The sequence below is a fragment of the Lathamus discolor genome, chromosome 5 (assembly GCF_037157495.1).
Source record: "Lathamus discolor isolate bLatDis1 chromosome 5, bLatDis1.hap1, whole genome shotgun sequence".
Classification (NCBI taxonomy): Eukaryota; Metazoa; Chordata; class Aves; order Psittaciformes; family Psittacidae; genus Lathamus; species Lathamus discolor.
The window spans coordinates 90,343,820-90,357,382 of NC_088888.1; positions in this window are offsets into that span (position 1 = coordinate 90,343,820).

A 13,563-nucleotide genomic window follows, 5' to 3' on the forward strand; every position below is an offset into this window, starting at 1 on the left:
CTGGGCTTTATTGGGTGAGTGACAGGTTTTGTTTTCTGCTGTAAGCACCCTGCAAGTGGCTTTCAGTGCAGTCTACTTAAAATCTCCCTTCCCTTCTACCCCCAGCTAAAGTCCATTTTGGTATTTAAAAGGACTTAAAATTCATGTCCTGCCGACATTTTTGGTGGCCTCCATGGGAACTGGTTTCTTAAGAGCACTGAGACATAGCTGAGTACTGATGTATTGTTTTGTCTGAGGCATTGGCTAGGAGTAGCTTCACATTTACGCTGGGCAGCCCTGGAGTCAGTTTGGGCTGGGGAGGAAGTCCTGCTCCAACCCAACAGCTGGCCTTGGCCACATTCAACACTTCTTTCACATCTATTTCTGCCTGTTCCCTGGAGCATAACCTTCCTACCCACTGGCTCTTCTCCTGCTCCTCCCCTCCAGGTTTGCTCCCCTCCTTCCTCAGTATGAGCCGGATTTCTTTGAGTCCTGGGCACTAGACAGCAAAGTACAAAGAAGGATGCCCACAGAGAATCCCTGTCTTCCGAAATCTCCCCAGTTCCTTCTCAGTCTCTTCAAAACTGGGAGAAACAAGTAGAGGGAAAATCCTGGTCTCCCATCCTGCCCTGTGCTGGGCCCTGCACGGTTTTTGTGCCCTGGAGCTGCCAAACTCCAGCATCCCATGCACAAGTGGCTTGTGTTTTGCTTTCCACACATGACTCGTGCAGAGCTGAGCTTTACTCCAGACACATGATCCAGTTCCTCAGCGCTGTGGTGGTGGTGAAATGTTACTCACATTTTTAAAAGTACAAACAAAATGCACTTTCTTTTCTTCCTAGTCCTGCTTATAGAAAAGGATTCTGTTGCTTAAAAATGTCCTGCCAGATAACTTCATCACATGCTGAAAACTGGCGTGGGAAAACTGATACTGAACTACAGTAGTGGCAAACACTTGTGTAAAAGGAATTTATCACCTACACACACACTTGTGTGTGCGCGTGTGTGTGCTGGTGTCTGTGCACACAGATGCAAGCCTGATGTGCATACCTGTTATAGCAGATGAAGCTGAAGGGAGGAAATGAAATTGAAATTAAAGCAAAGGTGTTTGAATAGCAGACGCATGGTGCAAGGAAACATTTGCAGAACTATATAACAACCTGAAACCCCCCAAACTCTGAGAAAGAATGGAATCAACACCATTGAAGAAAATTCTGGAATTTGGTGCCTTGCATCGCACCAGCTGTTGATGTATTGTTTTGATGCCTTTTTGTTTTTGCAAGCTCTGTCTACAGGAAAGCAGAATCCTTTATCACAGCAGCATACATTGGTTGTCCAGGTATACCAGTCCTCAATACAGTTTTCTTCTCATTTTATAGGAATCATAGCTCCCGTTACACCCGCCTGCAGGTGCAGTTGCTTCCAATTGTGTGGTATAATGTATCTTGTTGTCAGGCAGTGGATGCTCAGCTTCAGAGGTTATGAAGACCTGAATTTTTGTTTCTGCCCCACTGTGACATGCTGACATCTGGAGCAAAACCCTTGTGGCAGAGGGACAAAGCTGAGGCCAAAATATTCTTGGATGAGAAAAAACATGCACTGTAAAGAGAATCCAATGTGTCCTGGGTTCAGCAGTAGCAGTCATTTTTCTCCTTCTTAGTAGCTGGTGCAACACTGTGTTTTGACTTTCAGCCTGGGAACAGCGCTGATAACACCGATGTTTTTAGTTACTGCTCAAATGTGTACTCTGACCAAGGACTTTCTGAGTCTCATGCTCTGCCAGGGAGGAGGGGAAGCCAGGAGGAAGCAGAGACAGGACACCTGACCCAAACTAGCCAAAGAGGTATTCCATACCACAGCACGTCATGCCCGGTATATAAACTGGGGTCAGTTACCTGGAAGGGCTAGATCACTGCTCAGTCGGGCTGGGTGTTGGTCGGTGGGTGGTGAGTGGTTGTATTCTCTTCCCTGGTTATTTCCTTTATCATCATTATCGGTGGTGGTAGCAGCAGTGGTTTGTGTTATACCTTAGTTACTGGACTGTTCTTATCTCAACCCGTGGGAGTTACATTCTTTTGATTCTCCTCCCCATCCCTCCAGGAGCGGGGTGGGGGGAGGAAGCGGGGTGGGGAGTGAGCGGACAGCTGCGTGGTTTCTGAGTGACAGGCTAGGCTTAAACCACGACACAATGACTCCAGTGTCTGATCACACTTTGCCTTTGAGAAGCATTTCCACCCTAACCTGTGCAGACACACTTCAGAGTCTGTTATTCCCAAATGTACCTGTTTCCTGTGATGGGGAGCTGGGATTCCAGGAAGGGAAGTGTGCTACTGCGAGTGAAACCTGTTCATCAGGAGTTTGCTATCTCTTTTGGGCAGATGTGCTCAGGTACAACAACGGGTGGCAGTATAAACTTCTAAAACACTGACGGCTGTGTTCAGAAGCGCAGGTCGAGCTGGTTGGACACCGCAGCTGCACTCTGCCTTGTGCCAAGCCCCACAGCCCAGCTGCAGCAAATCCACTGCATGCCACCTGCATTTGGAAAGACACCCAGGAGGGCAGGTTGGGAAGGAGATGTGTGTATTCCTGTCATTCCTCATGCTTTCCAGACTAGCAAAATGAAACTGATGAATGCTTCTTCCCTCCTGTTTGACATATCCAAAAAGAGCTGAAGAATATAGTGCCTCCCCATGCTGTCCCTCCGGATGGTGTTCAAAGGCATCCTTCAATCTGTTTCTGTGTTTCCTTCTTGACCAAGAAGGATGGGAGAACCACATGCACGCTGGTTTATTATACTGCTTATACTGGTTTAATGAAAGAAGCAGTGAGGTTCCTTCCAGAACAAGGTAAAACTAAGCAAGAAAGGTCAAAGGAGGTTTGTTTTTAACCAGAGCTGCACAGGGAGGGAAATCCCAGGCCCCTGATAGTGTCTGTTTGTTTAGAGCTAGAGAAAATAATAGTTACACCTTCTGAGAGCTCCAGAAAGGGGGCAGACGAGCAGAGAGAGCCCGGTGGTGTGGCAGGGGGTGAAAGGGCTGACAGCCCCTCTTAAGCTTTCTGAAATCCAGATCTCCCGGGGGGATGTAAGTTAATGCAAGGACAATTACAGCAAGTTAGATCCTATTTTGATTATAATCAGCTTTCATTTTTAGCTGCTGGAAATAAGCTTGTGACTGAAAAGCAGCTATTGTTCCCTCCTATCCATCTCTGACATCTCCCACCCACATCCCCAGGAATGGTTTTCCTCATATGTTTTACCTTGCAAACTACACCCCTTCATGAATTGACTCAGAGCTATCACTCATCTTGTCCGTGAGCTCACCTAACCTTTCCTGACAGGTGAAAATACAACAGCAGCTTCACCAGAATCCTTTAATCTTTCTTCACAAAAGTCAATGGTCTCGATGAAGCATCTGACACCAGATAACAAGACATATCATCACAGAAGTTGTTAACAGGTATTTCATTTGTGACAATAAAGACAAATACTGAGCTACCTATTCTGCCTGCTTTCCAGAAGAGAAAAGTTTGGTCCCAGACAGAAGCCAAGGAAGGGTCGTAGTCTGTTAGGTCTCACAATGTAAGTGTCATGGAAGTGAAGCTCTTCACAGATGGTAAAACTGCCCCAGAGGATTCCTACAACAAGTCTTTCAAGTGGCCATGAAGTGCTGCCATCTGCTCCTCAGGGCCTCCCCTGCACAAACCCCGGCCTTCCATTGTTATCACCTTGCTCTCCTCCAAAACAGGTCATTCAAGGGAGAACCGTGTAACCCCTGACTTACACCATTTTGATTATACTTATTTACTTTGATGTTTGGAGACAAGCAAGCATGTTGCACATGTTCCGTCACAGCTTGTACATATGTGGCCTTAAATGACCCTTCAGACTGAGCAGATAGAGATTCACATTTAACTCCAGGTATTAGGCTTTTTTTCTTCTTTGACTTGGTCGTCAAAATGTAGAGTCTAATGGAGTGTTACAGCTTCTTACTAATTGTTGCAAAAGAGGATGCTCTTGTAAACTGTGTTTAATCCATGTCACATTAAATAAGTTGATTGTTAAAACACATTTTGGAAATATCTTGGGAGAATGAAGTCAAACTGAGTGGAGGAATAAAAGATCTTGAGTTTGTTACATAGCAGTTTGTCTCTAAAAGGATACAACTACCTGTCCTAATTCAGGCTGGAAGGTGTCAAAGTGCATGAATTAGCCCATCCCTCATGCACAGACTGTTTGCTTTCTGGCACAATATGCATGTGTGTATTCAATTTGGGATTTGCCTGTAGAAACAGATGATACATAGCGTGAATTAACCCCGAAATGCTTTTTCACCCTGAAGCAGAATTATGGTAAACTCCTGCTTCAAATCAGCTAAAGTAATCATATATTCCTAATAAGCAAAGAATAAGGAAAGTAGCACTTATATTTGATTTTATGTATAGGTTTTCCCTTTCTTCAGCCCCATTCTCCTCATGCACCTTTTCTGGTTCCACTTTCCATGACTTACACAAGCAAATGGTTTTAGCCTGAGACACAGACATGCACAAACCAAACCAAATAGAATCTTTTTGCCATTTAAAAAAAAAAGTAAATATATATAAAACTTACAGTTGATTGTCTTTTATTTCTGTATGGATAAATATATACATACATATTATATATATACATATACATATGTATATATATATGCATACACACATACAAAACCACATAAACTCTTACAAATATATAAACATTCATAAAACTGTAAATGCCAGCTTTTTTTTGTAAGATGTTGTCAATGCTTCATAAATTTTGAAATATTTTACAAAATTTACTTTGACATATTCAAACCCCAAAGCATCGCATTCATCTGATTCCCTTACTGCTCACTCGTGATTTATTTCCTATCTGGCAAACCTGATTTATCACCGCTATTGTGATTGGTTTTATGTCACTTTTTAATACTTGGAATCCTCAATTCTTACCAAAGCTAATTTCCTTTTTAAATTTGTTTGAAGCAGTCTATTATCATACACTCCTCAAGGATCTGCATTTAAATTGATTTGTCATTATTTTCCATTCCATTGACCTAAGCCCTGTCCTCCTCAAGCATTTCAGTGCCAAGCTCTGCAGTGAGCGTGATAAGGTTCACTTGCAAGGAGGTGAACCAAGTACAGCAGCGATGGTTGCACAGTCCTTCTGACAGCAAGCCCCTCTGTGTCTTTATGCACTGTCTGCAAGTGAGTTAGTGTGGGTCGTGAGGAACAGAATAACCACAAACAGCCACAAGGACTTTCTTAGTGATTTTGGCTGATCATGTTAATTACTTCACCTGGTCAGGAGCTGAGCTTCCATTCAGTGGTAAGGGCTGAGGTGATGTTTCTCCTCATGTGGAGCAGAAACTTTCTTTTGATTTTTCCCTTAATTGCAATATCTCAAGCAGTCCAGTGCCTGCTAATAAAAAAAGGATATGAACCTTGTGCAGAGGAAAGCATGTTGCTGACTGAGCAGCTATTGCCCATTTTCTACAACTCCTTTACTTAGTTAGTATGAAGGTCTTTTATGCAAGGATGGCCCGGCTTCCTCCTTTTGTGATCTGACAGACAGACTAATGCATGGGAGAAGTGAAGGTCCAGCCATGCCCCCCTGTGCTGAGGCCTGCAGAGGTACAAGCAAGCAAGGAGATGCTGGGGAACCAGCCATGGCTGCGGTCCAGGGTAGCCTGGACCTGCCTGGGAAAGCTGCAATCACAGCTTTGGTGGGTGAATACCTCTTTTACACTTGCAAATGACCAGTTGCTTATAAATAGGATCATGAGTTAAGTGAGAGGAGGGGACCAGTGATCTGGGCACATCCCTTTCAGAGCACGTGTGCAGCCCATGGAGTTCTTGTGGCTCTCCAGCGGATTCCGACATGTCAAATATATCTGCAAGGTTGCATAGGGTATGCTTGTTACCTTGTGTTATTGAATCCTGGGGCTAAACAGTTTTTCCAGGATTCACTACCAAACAAACAAACAGAAGACTAGGATTTTATGGTAATTATAATAATAACCTTCCAGGGAATGGGGAAACAATTGCATTAGCAGTTCATAACAACTTCTTTGTGTTGAGCCAATTGAGTCTTTTCTTGATCATTTTCTGAACTCTGTTTACGTAGGTCATGCTTTCTAAATCTTTTATAATCCTTGTTACTTTCTTCTGAATTTTCTCTACATGCTTCTCCCTTCCTCCAAAAGAGGATTTAATCCTCTAACAAATACCTTACCAGTACTGAGCAGAGTGAAAGAAGAACTTCTCTGTAGCATACAAGAGAAGTCCTTACACCCCCAGAATCTGGCTTGCCACTTCCTCAGTGACGTGACTGAGGACTGAGTCATTCAGTGGCACTTTTAGATATTCTGAAACACTTCTGCCTATCTATCTCACTTGTTAACATTTTGCATTTGAGCATGTGCCTGAGATTCAGAGGGTAATTTCTGCCATCTCAGACAGGGCTTGGGTAGAAGTGGCTAAGATAATGATAGCAAGATTCAGAGAGTCTGTATTCCATCATTGCCCAAACATGACAGTCTGGTTCCTAAACACAGGCAGTCCAGTACACAGGAAGCACCCTGCTCTCTGCCCCAGCCCTGTCATGATTCAAACCTGGGACAGAGACATGCACAATCTCCACTCAAGTCCTGAAAGGGGCTAAGGCTGGTCTTAGGCACTTGACGTAGAGCAAAATGCAGTGCCCATGGTGATGGCTACTGAGCAGCCTGGATGGAAGAGGATGAGCCATGCCGCAGATACCCCAGTTTGTTTTTTATGGATCTAAAGACTTCTTTCTATGGGTAATTTGTTTCAGCTTGGCTTGCAATGTCAAGGCCAATAATGTGTGTGTGCCACAATTTATGATTGTGTATACATGGATGATTAAACAACACGATAATTTGTTAAGCCACACTAATTTCATGATACACTAATACACTCATTATCAGATTTCCCCTTTCCTTAAGACCACGTGACTTATCTTGTGTTGATTTAGCATCAGGTTGGGTCTCATTTAGCTCATGATCCACCAGAGCCCGCATCTTCCTTGCTGTACTCAAATGGATATTCTGTGACATTGGAGCTTGATCACATCTTTTCAGTTTAGCGTTTTGCATTTTTTCTTCACTGAATTACATCACATTGGACTTAGAAAGTGTGTCCAGTTTTTTGGGATCATTGAGAATTTTGAACATATCTTTTATAGACCCTGTACCTGCTCTCAGGTTGGCATCACACGATCAATTAATGTTAAATTCAGTAAATCACCAAAGTTTTCAATTAAATTCCTGACTAGTACTGAAAGCAGGTTAGATTGTTGCAAGATTCTCCCTTTCCCTCTCATTTCAAAAGCTCTTCAGATTTCATAGTGGGTCAGGGATATTCGTATATGCATTTTCAACTTCATCAGATTTAATTTTACAATGATTTTACTTAGGCAATATTTTCCTAGTTTTATATAAAATTGTAACACTGGAGCTGTATCAAAAGCCTTAATGAAGTGGAGATCTATCATAGCCTACTGTTTTTACCTAATCCATTAGGCCATTCATCCTGTCAAAGAAGAAAATTTAATTGGTTGACGTGACAGGATGTTGGCAAATCAATGTTGCTTGGTTTTTATCATCGTATTATCTTCTAGCGACTCATAAATTGATTGTTTAAGCAATCACAGCAGAATCTGTGCAGGGGTTGTGTTAGGGCTTGAATAGGTTATGTAAGGCACTTGTCTACATCTCAGAATTTTCACACTTCAGCTGTGCTGCTACGGTTTAAACAATAACAGCCTTCCACAAACCCACTGACAGAGTCAGTGCAGTTCAACTGGAATAAATATACTAATTCCAGAACATGTACTCTGCACCTGATTATTTGGTTCAGCAATTGAAATAAAATATGCCACATGTATGCTTCAGCTTTGCTTGACCTTACTAGTTCATCAGCAATGACTGTAAACCATCTGTAAAACTACTGTACAAGAATCAGCTTGCTTGTTAGTCCTGAGATCCTTTCCAGACTGCAGGAAGGATCATCTTATTTTAGGGAACTCATGGAGGTTAAAACAAGCTAATGGTTATTGGAATTTCAGCTAGAAGTGATCAAGGCCTTTCTAAGTTGTAACTATCAGTACAGAACTGCTGTGAGTGATGCTGCAGGTAATAACATCTTCTGTTAGGGGACAGACAAAAAGAAGCACTAAGCTGCTCTAATGACCTCTCTCTGTAATTTTCATTTTTATTGGAACTGCTGACGTGTAGCTGGAAAGTTTTGAGTCTTCCAAACAGGTATTAAAGATGAAAATTCCTTTATACAAATGAGCCAGCAGAGTAGTGAATCTTTAATTTTATTGGTCTTACTGCCAAGACCTTTAACATTTCTTATTTCACCTGTCCATGGTGTCCCTAGCATCATTCATTAATTACAGAGATGTCAGCTTCTACCTCCACTTGACTCATGATGACAAAATTCGTCATCTCTGTGCTAAACTTTCAAACATCTTTCTTGGACTCCCTTCTTGGGAAAAGGTCCCTGAGGATACCTTCCAGCCCTCTTCATTATCCTCTCTTTTTCTGATGCCTATGAAATGACTGTCAACTGATGGGCTGCTAGGATGCTGCAACTACTGCTATTCATTTTAGCTAATAGCATCTCTCTTTTTCCCCTGTTTTCTCTCCTCTATCTGCCTGTCTGTTGTTTCTCACCTAATGGTTAGGTTGTATAATTTTTATTTTTTTTTTATTGTTTTTTTTTTTTAAGGAAAATCTCTTAATTTTGTAAATGGGCAAATTTATCTTGGTCCATAGCCAGGATTTCTGAGTGTTAGAGTAGTATACATAATAAATTAATAATAAAAATACAATGATTTATACAAGAAAGCACTTTTGTATGCCAAATAAATTTGGATTTATCATAGTAATTCTGGTACCTCCTTTATTCAGACTCAGAGACTCCACACATCTTTGTTTCATGCCTGCCATGGTTTTTGTCTTAACAAGAAGTGTGGCCAGTGCAAAGAATTGATCAAATTTTCTGCTGAGATGCTAAAGTCATTCCCAATAGAAGACTTTTCTGTTCTGGAAAGAGCTGAAAAACATAAAGTGGGCTAAAAGGTCTTCTGCTTATTGTTACAAACAGCAAAAAGCACGCAGAGATGCTCCAGGATTCACCTTTCCAAAACAAATTCTTTCAGTTACTTCTGCCCAATAATGACAGCTTACAAATAGAATCATAAATAATTCAATTTTGTCTGCTTTACATGCAAAAGAGGCTTTTGTTCTTTCTGTTAATGGCACTCAACGGCCTGACTCAAAACCAGTGCATGATACTCTGTACGTATAGTACTAATGACTGTAAATCAAAGCACATCAATGGCAATATATAGCTGATTGATTCAGTTATTTGCCACATTCCTTCAGGTTTTTAACATGCCTTACTTTGAATTCAGAGACACCCCTATCGAACTTATTAGAAATGAATTTCCTGACACTCAAAGGGCTACATATCTAAAGTAATGACTTAGTGTGGTCTACAATAGTCTGATTGGAAATGGCATATTTTAACTAATGCAAAATTTAAAATGTAATAAAGAGTGTACTCTATTTTTCTCAAAAAATTTAATTGCAGAATTATTTACAGGAGATGAACATAAACAATACATAAACCAATTGAAAGAGGCAGCTTCATAAAAGAGCCATGGGGCAAAATAGTGAAGCACATTTTCTTACAATCAGCTGGAGGTGAGTAGAGAACCATGAAAAAGAATAACTCAATAATAAACCAATTCTCAAATATGTCTTCAAAGTAACAAATAACATTCTGGTAAAGAAGATATTACTGAGAAGCAAGAAATTATTGTAGCAATGAAACAACATACTGTACATTCAATTTAGGTATCCTGCATGCTACTAAATAGAATTTATCAAAAGAACCATAAAAGCATGAGAAAGAGAATTACATAAAATAGTTTAATTCTAGTGAAGTGTAGCTTTATACAGATGGTGAATATTTGGCACTCAGTTCATCCTCATTGTTGATATGATTTCTTATGTATATATATTTTTATATATATTTATATATACTTTTAATGATAACTAAACAGCTAGTTTCCTGGTTCTAACATTCCTTGAAATTCTATAGGAGGCATTTAATTTAGTCCTTAGGCCACACTTGAATATTTTGGCATGTCACATGGTAAATGGAAGTATGAGTTTTGTCTCCGTACAGAAAATTCTGCACAGTCATAGTGGCTTTTCTTCAGGAAAGAACAGTTCTAGAGCAGTATGAGTCAGGCTACTTGAAAGGGAAATTTTCTTAATTCATAAAATCAATATATAAATTGAACTAAAGAATACATACATGCTGAGCCCTTTTAAAATGAGATGGCCGTACCGTTAAACCTCCAAAGGGTCAATCAAAGCATGGATATGAGCATGTGGATTCCACAGGTAACTATGAACAAAGCTAGTAATTCTTTGTGAGGACAATCATCAGACACTTGAACCTACTACCAAGCCCTCTGCTTGATTGTGACCTACATGAATGGAAGAACTGCATCCTACAAAGTAATTACACACTCTCTAACTCAGACAGTGCGTCCTTTCTACCACAGCAGGACTTGCTGAGTCAGGTATTGATCTCAGTCATACTGATCCAAATCTTACATTTCTTTCTGATTTCAATTTCTTAGCATTGGTCCTAATACAACTGACATCAGAAGTTGGCCTGAAGCTCTGCAATAATTTATCTCATCTCACGAAAATACAAACCTGTATGACAGTTCAGCTTTAGGAATGGGAAGTGCTGTGTTGAATGGAACAAGAGTAAGGGAAGAAGGAAAATCCTCACTGATGGGCTGTGTTGGTGAATAATGACCATATCTTCAAATAAGCCTCCCCCTCATTTAAGTTTAGGTGAAAATATTCATGGTTTTGTAGTAGAGAAGTAAAAAAACCCTGTCCAACAAAGCCAATTTAGAAAAAATAATGATTTGGCCTTAATGAAATAGAGAATTAAATTGCCAGCTGATGAAAACTTGTTTTGTGTTTGCTAATTTAAAGAGCAAGCCATGTAGACATACTAATTTACATTATCTATGATCTGACTTTAAAAGCCCAGTTCTGTTTCAGCAATGAAGAGTAATGGGAGAAATACCCATGTGTGGAAAGGTGGAACTATGAACACGGAGTTTTCTTCTGTGACTATCATTTATGAAACGCTATTTGCATTTAATGACAAGGGATCTGGAATATGGTTTTTAGATATAATGAGTGCCATGGCTTCTTGCAGCCATTAAAATTTTATTTCATTAAGAGGAGCTGAATCAGCCTGAATATGCTGGGGAAATCCTCTTTTGGGCAAGTTTTCATTTCAATTTCAGTTTTATACTGTCTGTCCTGAACAGCCCATTATGTAGTTAAAGCAGCTGCAGCATTACACCATAGAGGTATCTGCATTTCGGAGATAAATTAAGCAATTTCTGTATTCCTATACAGAGGGCTTCATTCCTGCTAGGAGTCTGTATGCATGTGAGTATGCCATAAAACAGCTGCTCCCAAAAGATGGTCCCTGGAGGTGAACATGGTGAATAGTTGCAGATGGGCTGTGGGGCTGCACTGGGCAGTGAACTCGCCATGTGTGTCTGTGCTGAGACTGCTCTGCAAGAAACTGGCATGGTCTACAGGAACATGAGTGTTGATTGTGGCTCCTGGGTCCTACTGTCTGAGACCATGACACCGACAAACTGCTATATATATATATCTGTAGGTGTGTATATATTGTCTTTCTGTTAACTACAGTATGAAATGGCTGCCTGTAGTCTGCTGATCCTGTCAGTGCAGAGAGGCATCTCCATTGCTCTGCCATACAAAGAACCCTCAGGGTTAGAGCTGAGTCTCAGTGAAGAGAGGCTGCCCAAAACAAATCATAATCCTTATGCCTGCATCCCACATTAACCCTCATGTTACACTGTCTAGAGGGCAGACCTGGAGAGACAACAGGGTGCTTGGCAGTTATGCCACAGGGGAGGGCTGCTTCTGCAGCACGTGCCCCAGATGGGTCTCTCCCACTAAGAGCTAGGAGAGAATGAGCTTGCGAAGGAGAGACTTGCCAAGATCCCCTGTGAGAGGGCTCAGCTGCTGGTGCCATCAGCTCCTGCCTCTGGCAGTGGCCAGGGCTCTCCTGCAGCACCCTCCCAGAGGAGCTCCTACACCACAGGGACCCTCACTGCCATCGCCATGAACGGAGAAAGCAGATACTGTTCTGGAAATTCAATTTGATGCTCTCCATTCCCTGCCTACACCCTGGAGGGACAGTATGAGCCCTGGCCTTGCCTCTGCTGTGCTCTTGGTTCAGAGAGTCTTTGCTTCTCTTTTGGCACAGGCTCAGACCGTAAAGGTCCTCCTGGGTGCTGGGAGAGTGGTGTGGAAGGAAACTTCCCGGCAGGATGGGACAGGCGGGAGAGCCCCCAGCATCCTGCTGTGCTGGCTCACCAGGCCGCGGGCAGGGTAACCTGCCCCAGCTGCAGCCCAGCCGGGAGTTTGTGTGTTGGCTAATAAAGTGCTTGGAGATCCTTCTGGATGAAAGGCACTGTATAAATGTGACAACCTGTCATACACCAGGAAGCAACTCTCTAGACATCAGGGGGTTTGCTGATATTCCTCACCTTGAACACAGTTTGCAGGTGCAAACATCATAAGATGCTCTGGGAAGAGTAACAAGAGTACCGCTGCTTTGCGTTTCATTTAAGCTAATACTGAGGCTCCTGCTACACAGGATTTCACAACTTTTCAACGCACACAGCTTGACACCTGGAGCTGCCAAACCAGCTTCAGGCCTCAAATTAACATGCACAAACCACCGCTTGATGGGCCAGCCCCCAGTGTGCCCCCTTGCCCCTGGCCCGCACACTGAAACGCCGAGGAGGACGTCAAACCCACCAAGCAGGCAGGGCAGGCTCAAGGCTTTGAATGCAAGGGGCTGAGATGGGCTGATCTGGAGGCATGCTGCTCCTGGCGAGGGAGGCTGAGATGGACCTGCCTGGGGAGGCCCTGGCAGGCAGCAGTGGTGCTGCCCGAGGGTGCCATGGGGCCAGGAGCCTCTCAGGGGCACAGCTCCATCAGGGCAGGAGGAGACTGCAGGTCACGCATGGCACATCATAATACAGCAGTTACTTCTTTTCCTTGCAAAACCACCCAAAGACTGAAGAATCCCTCACTTCATAGTAGATGCAGCGCTGAAGAAGATGAAACTGGAGTATTAATTTACTGATACAGCAGGACATGGGCTTATTTTAAAACAAATAATTTCCATTATATGAGGTGTATTTTCTACATATATATGAAATCCACACACTTTCCTATGCACGCTTTAATTCCTTCCTGATTGATCTCAAATCTATTATAGCAACAAGGTTCAAGCATGAATTAAAATGTCAGGTTTTGGTATTAAACTGTACAACATTATTAGTCTGCACGCTGCCAAAGGCCATTCTAATCAGGTCAACATGAAATAACAAACCACTTCATAATGTACTTCACCAATTTACAAAAAATTTTAAATCCAAAAAAATAC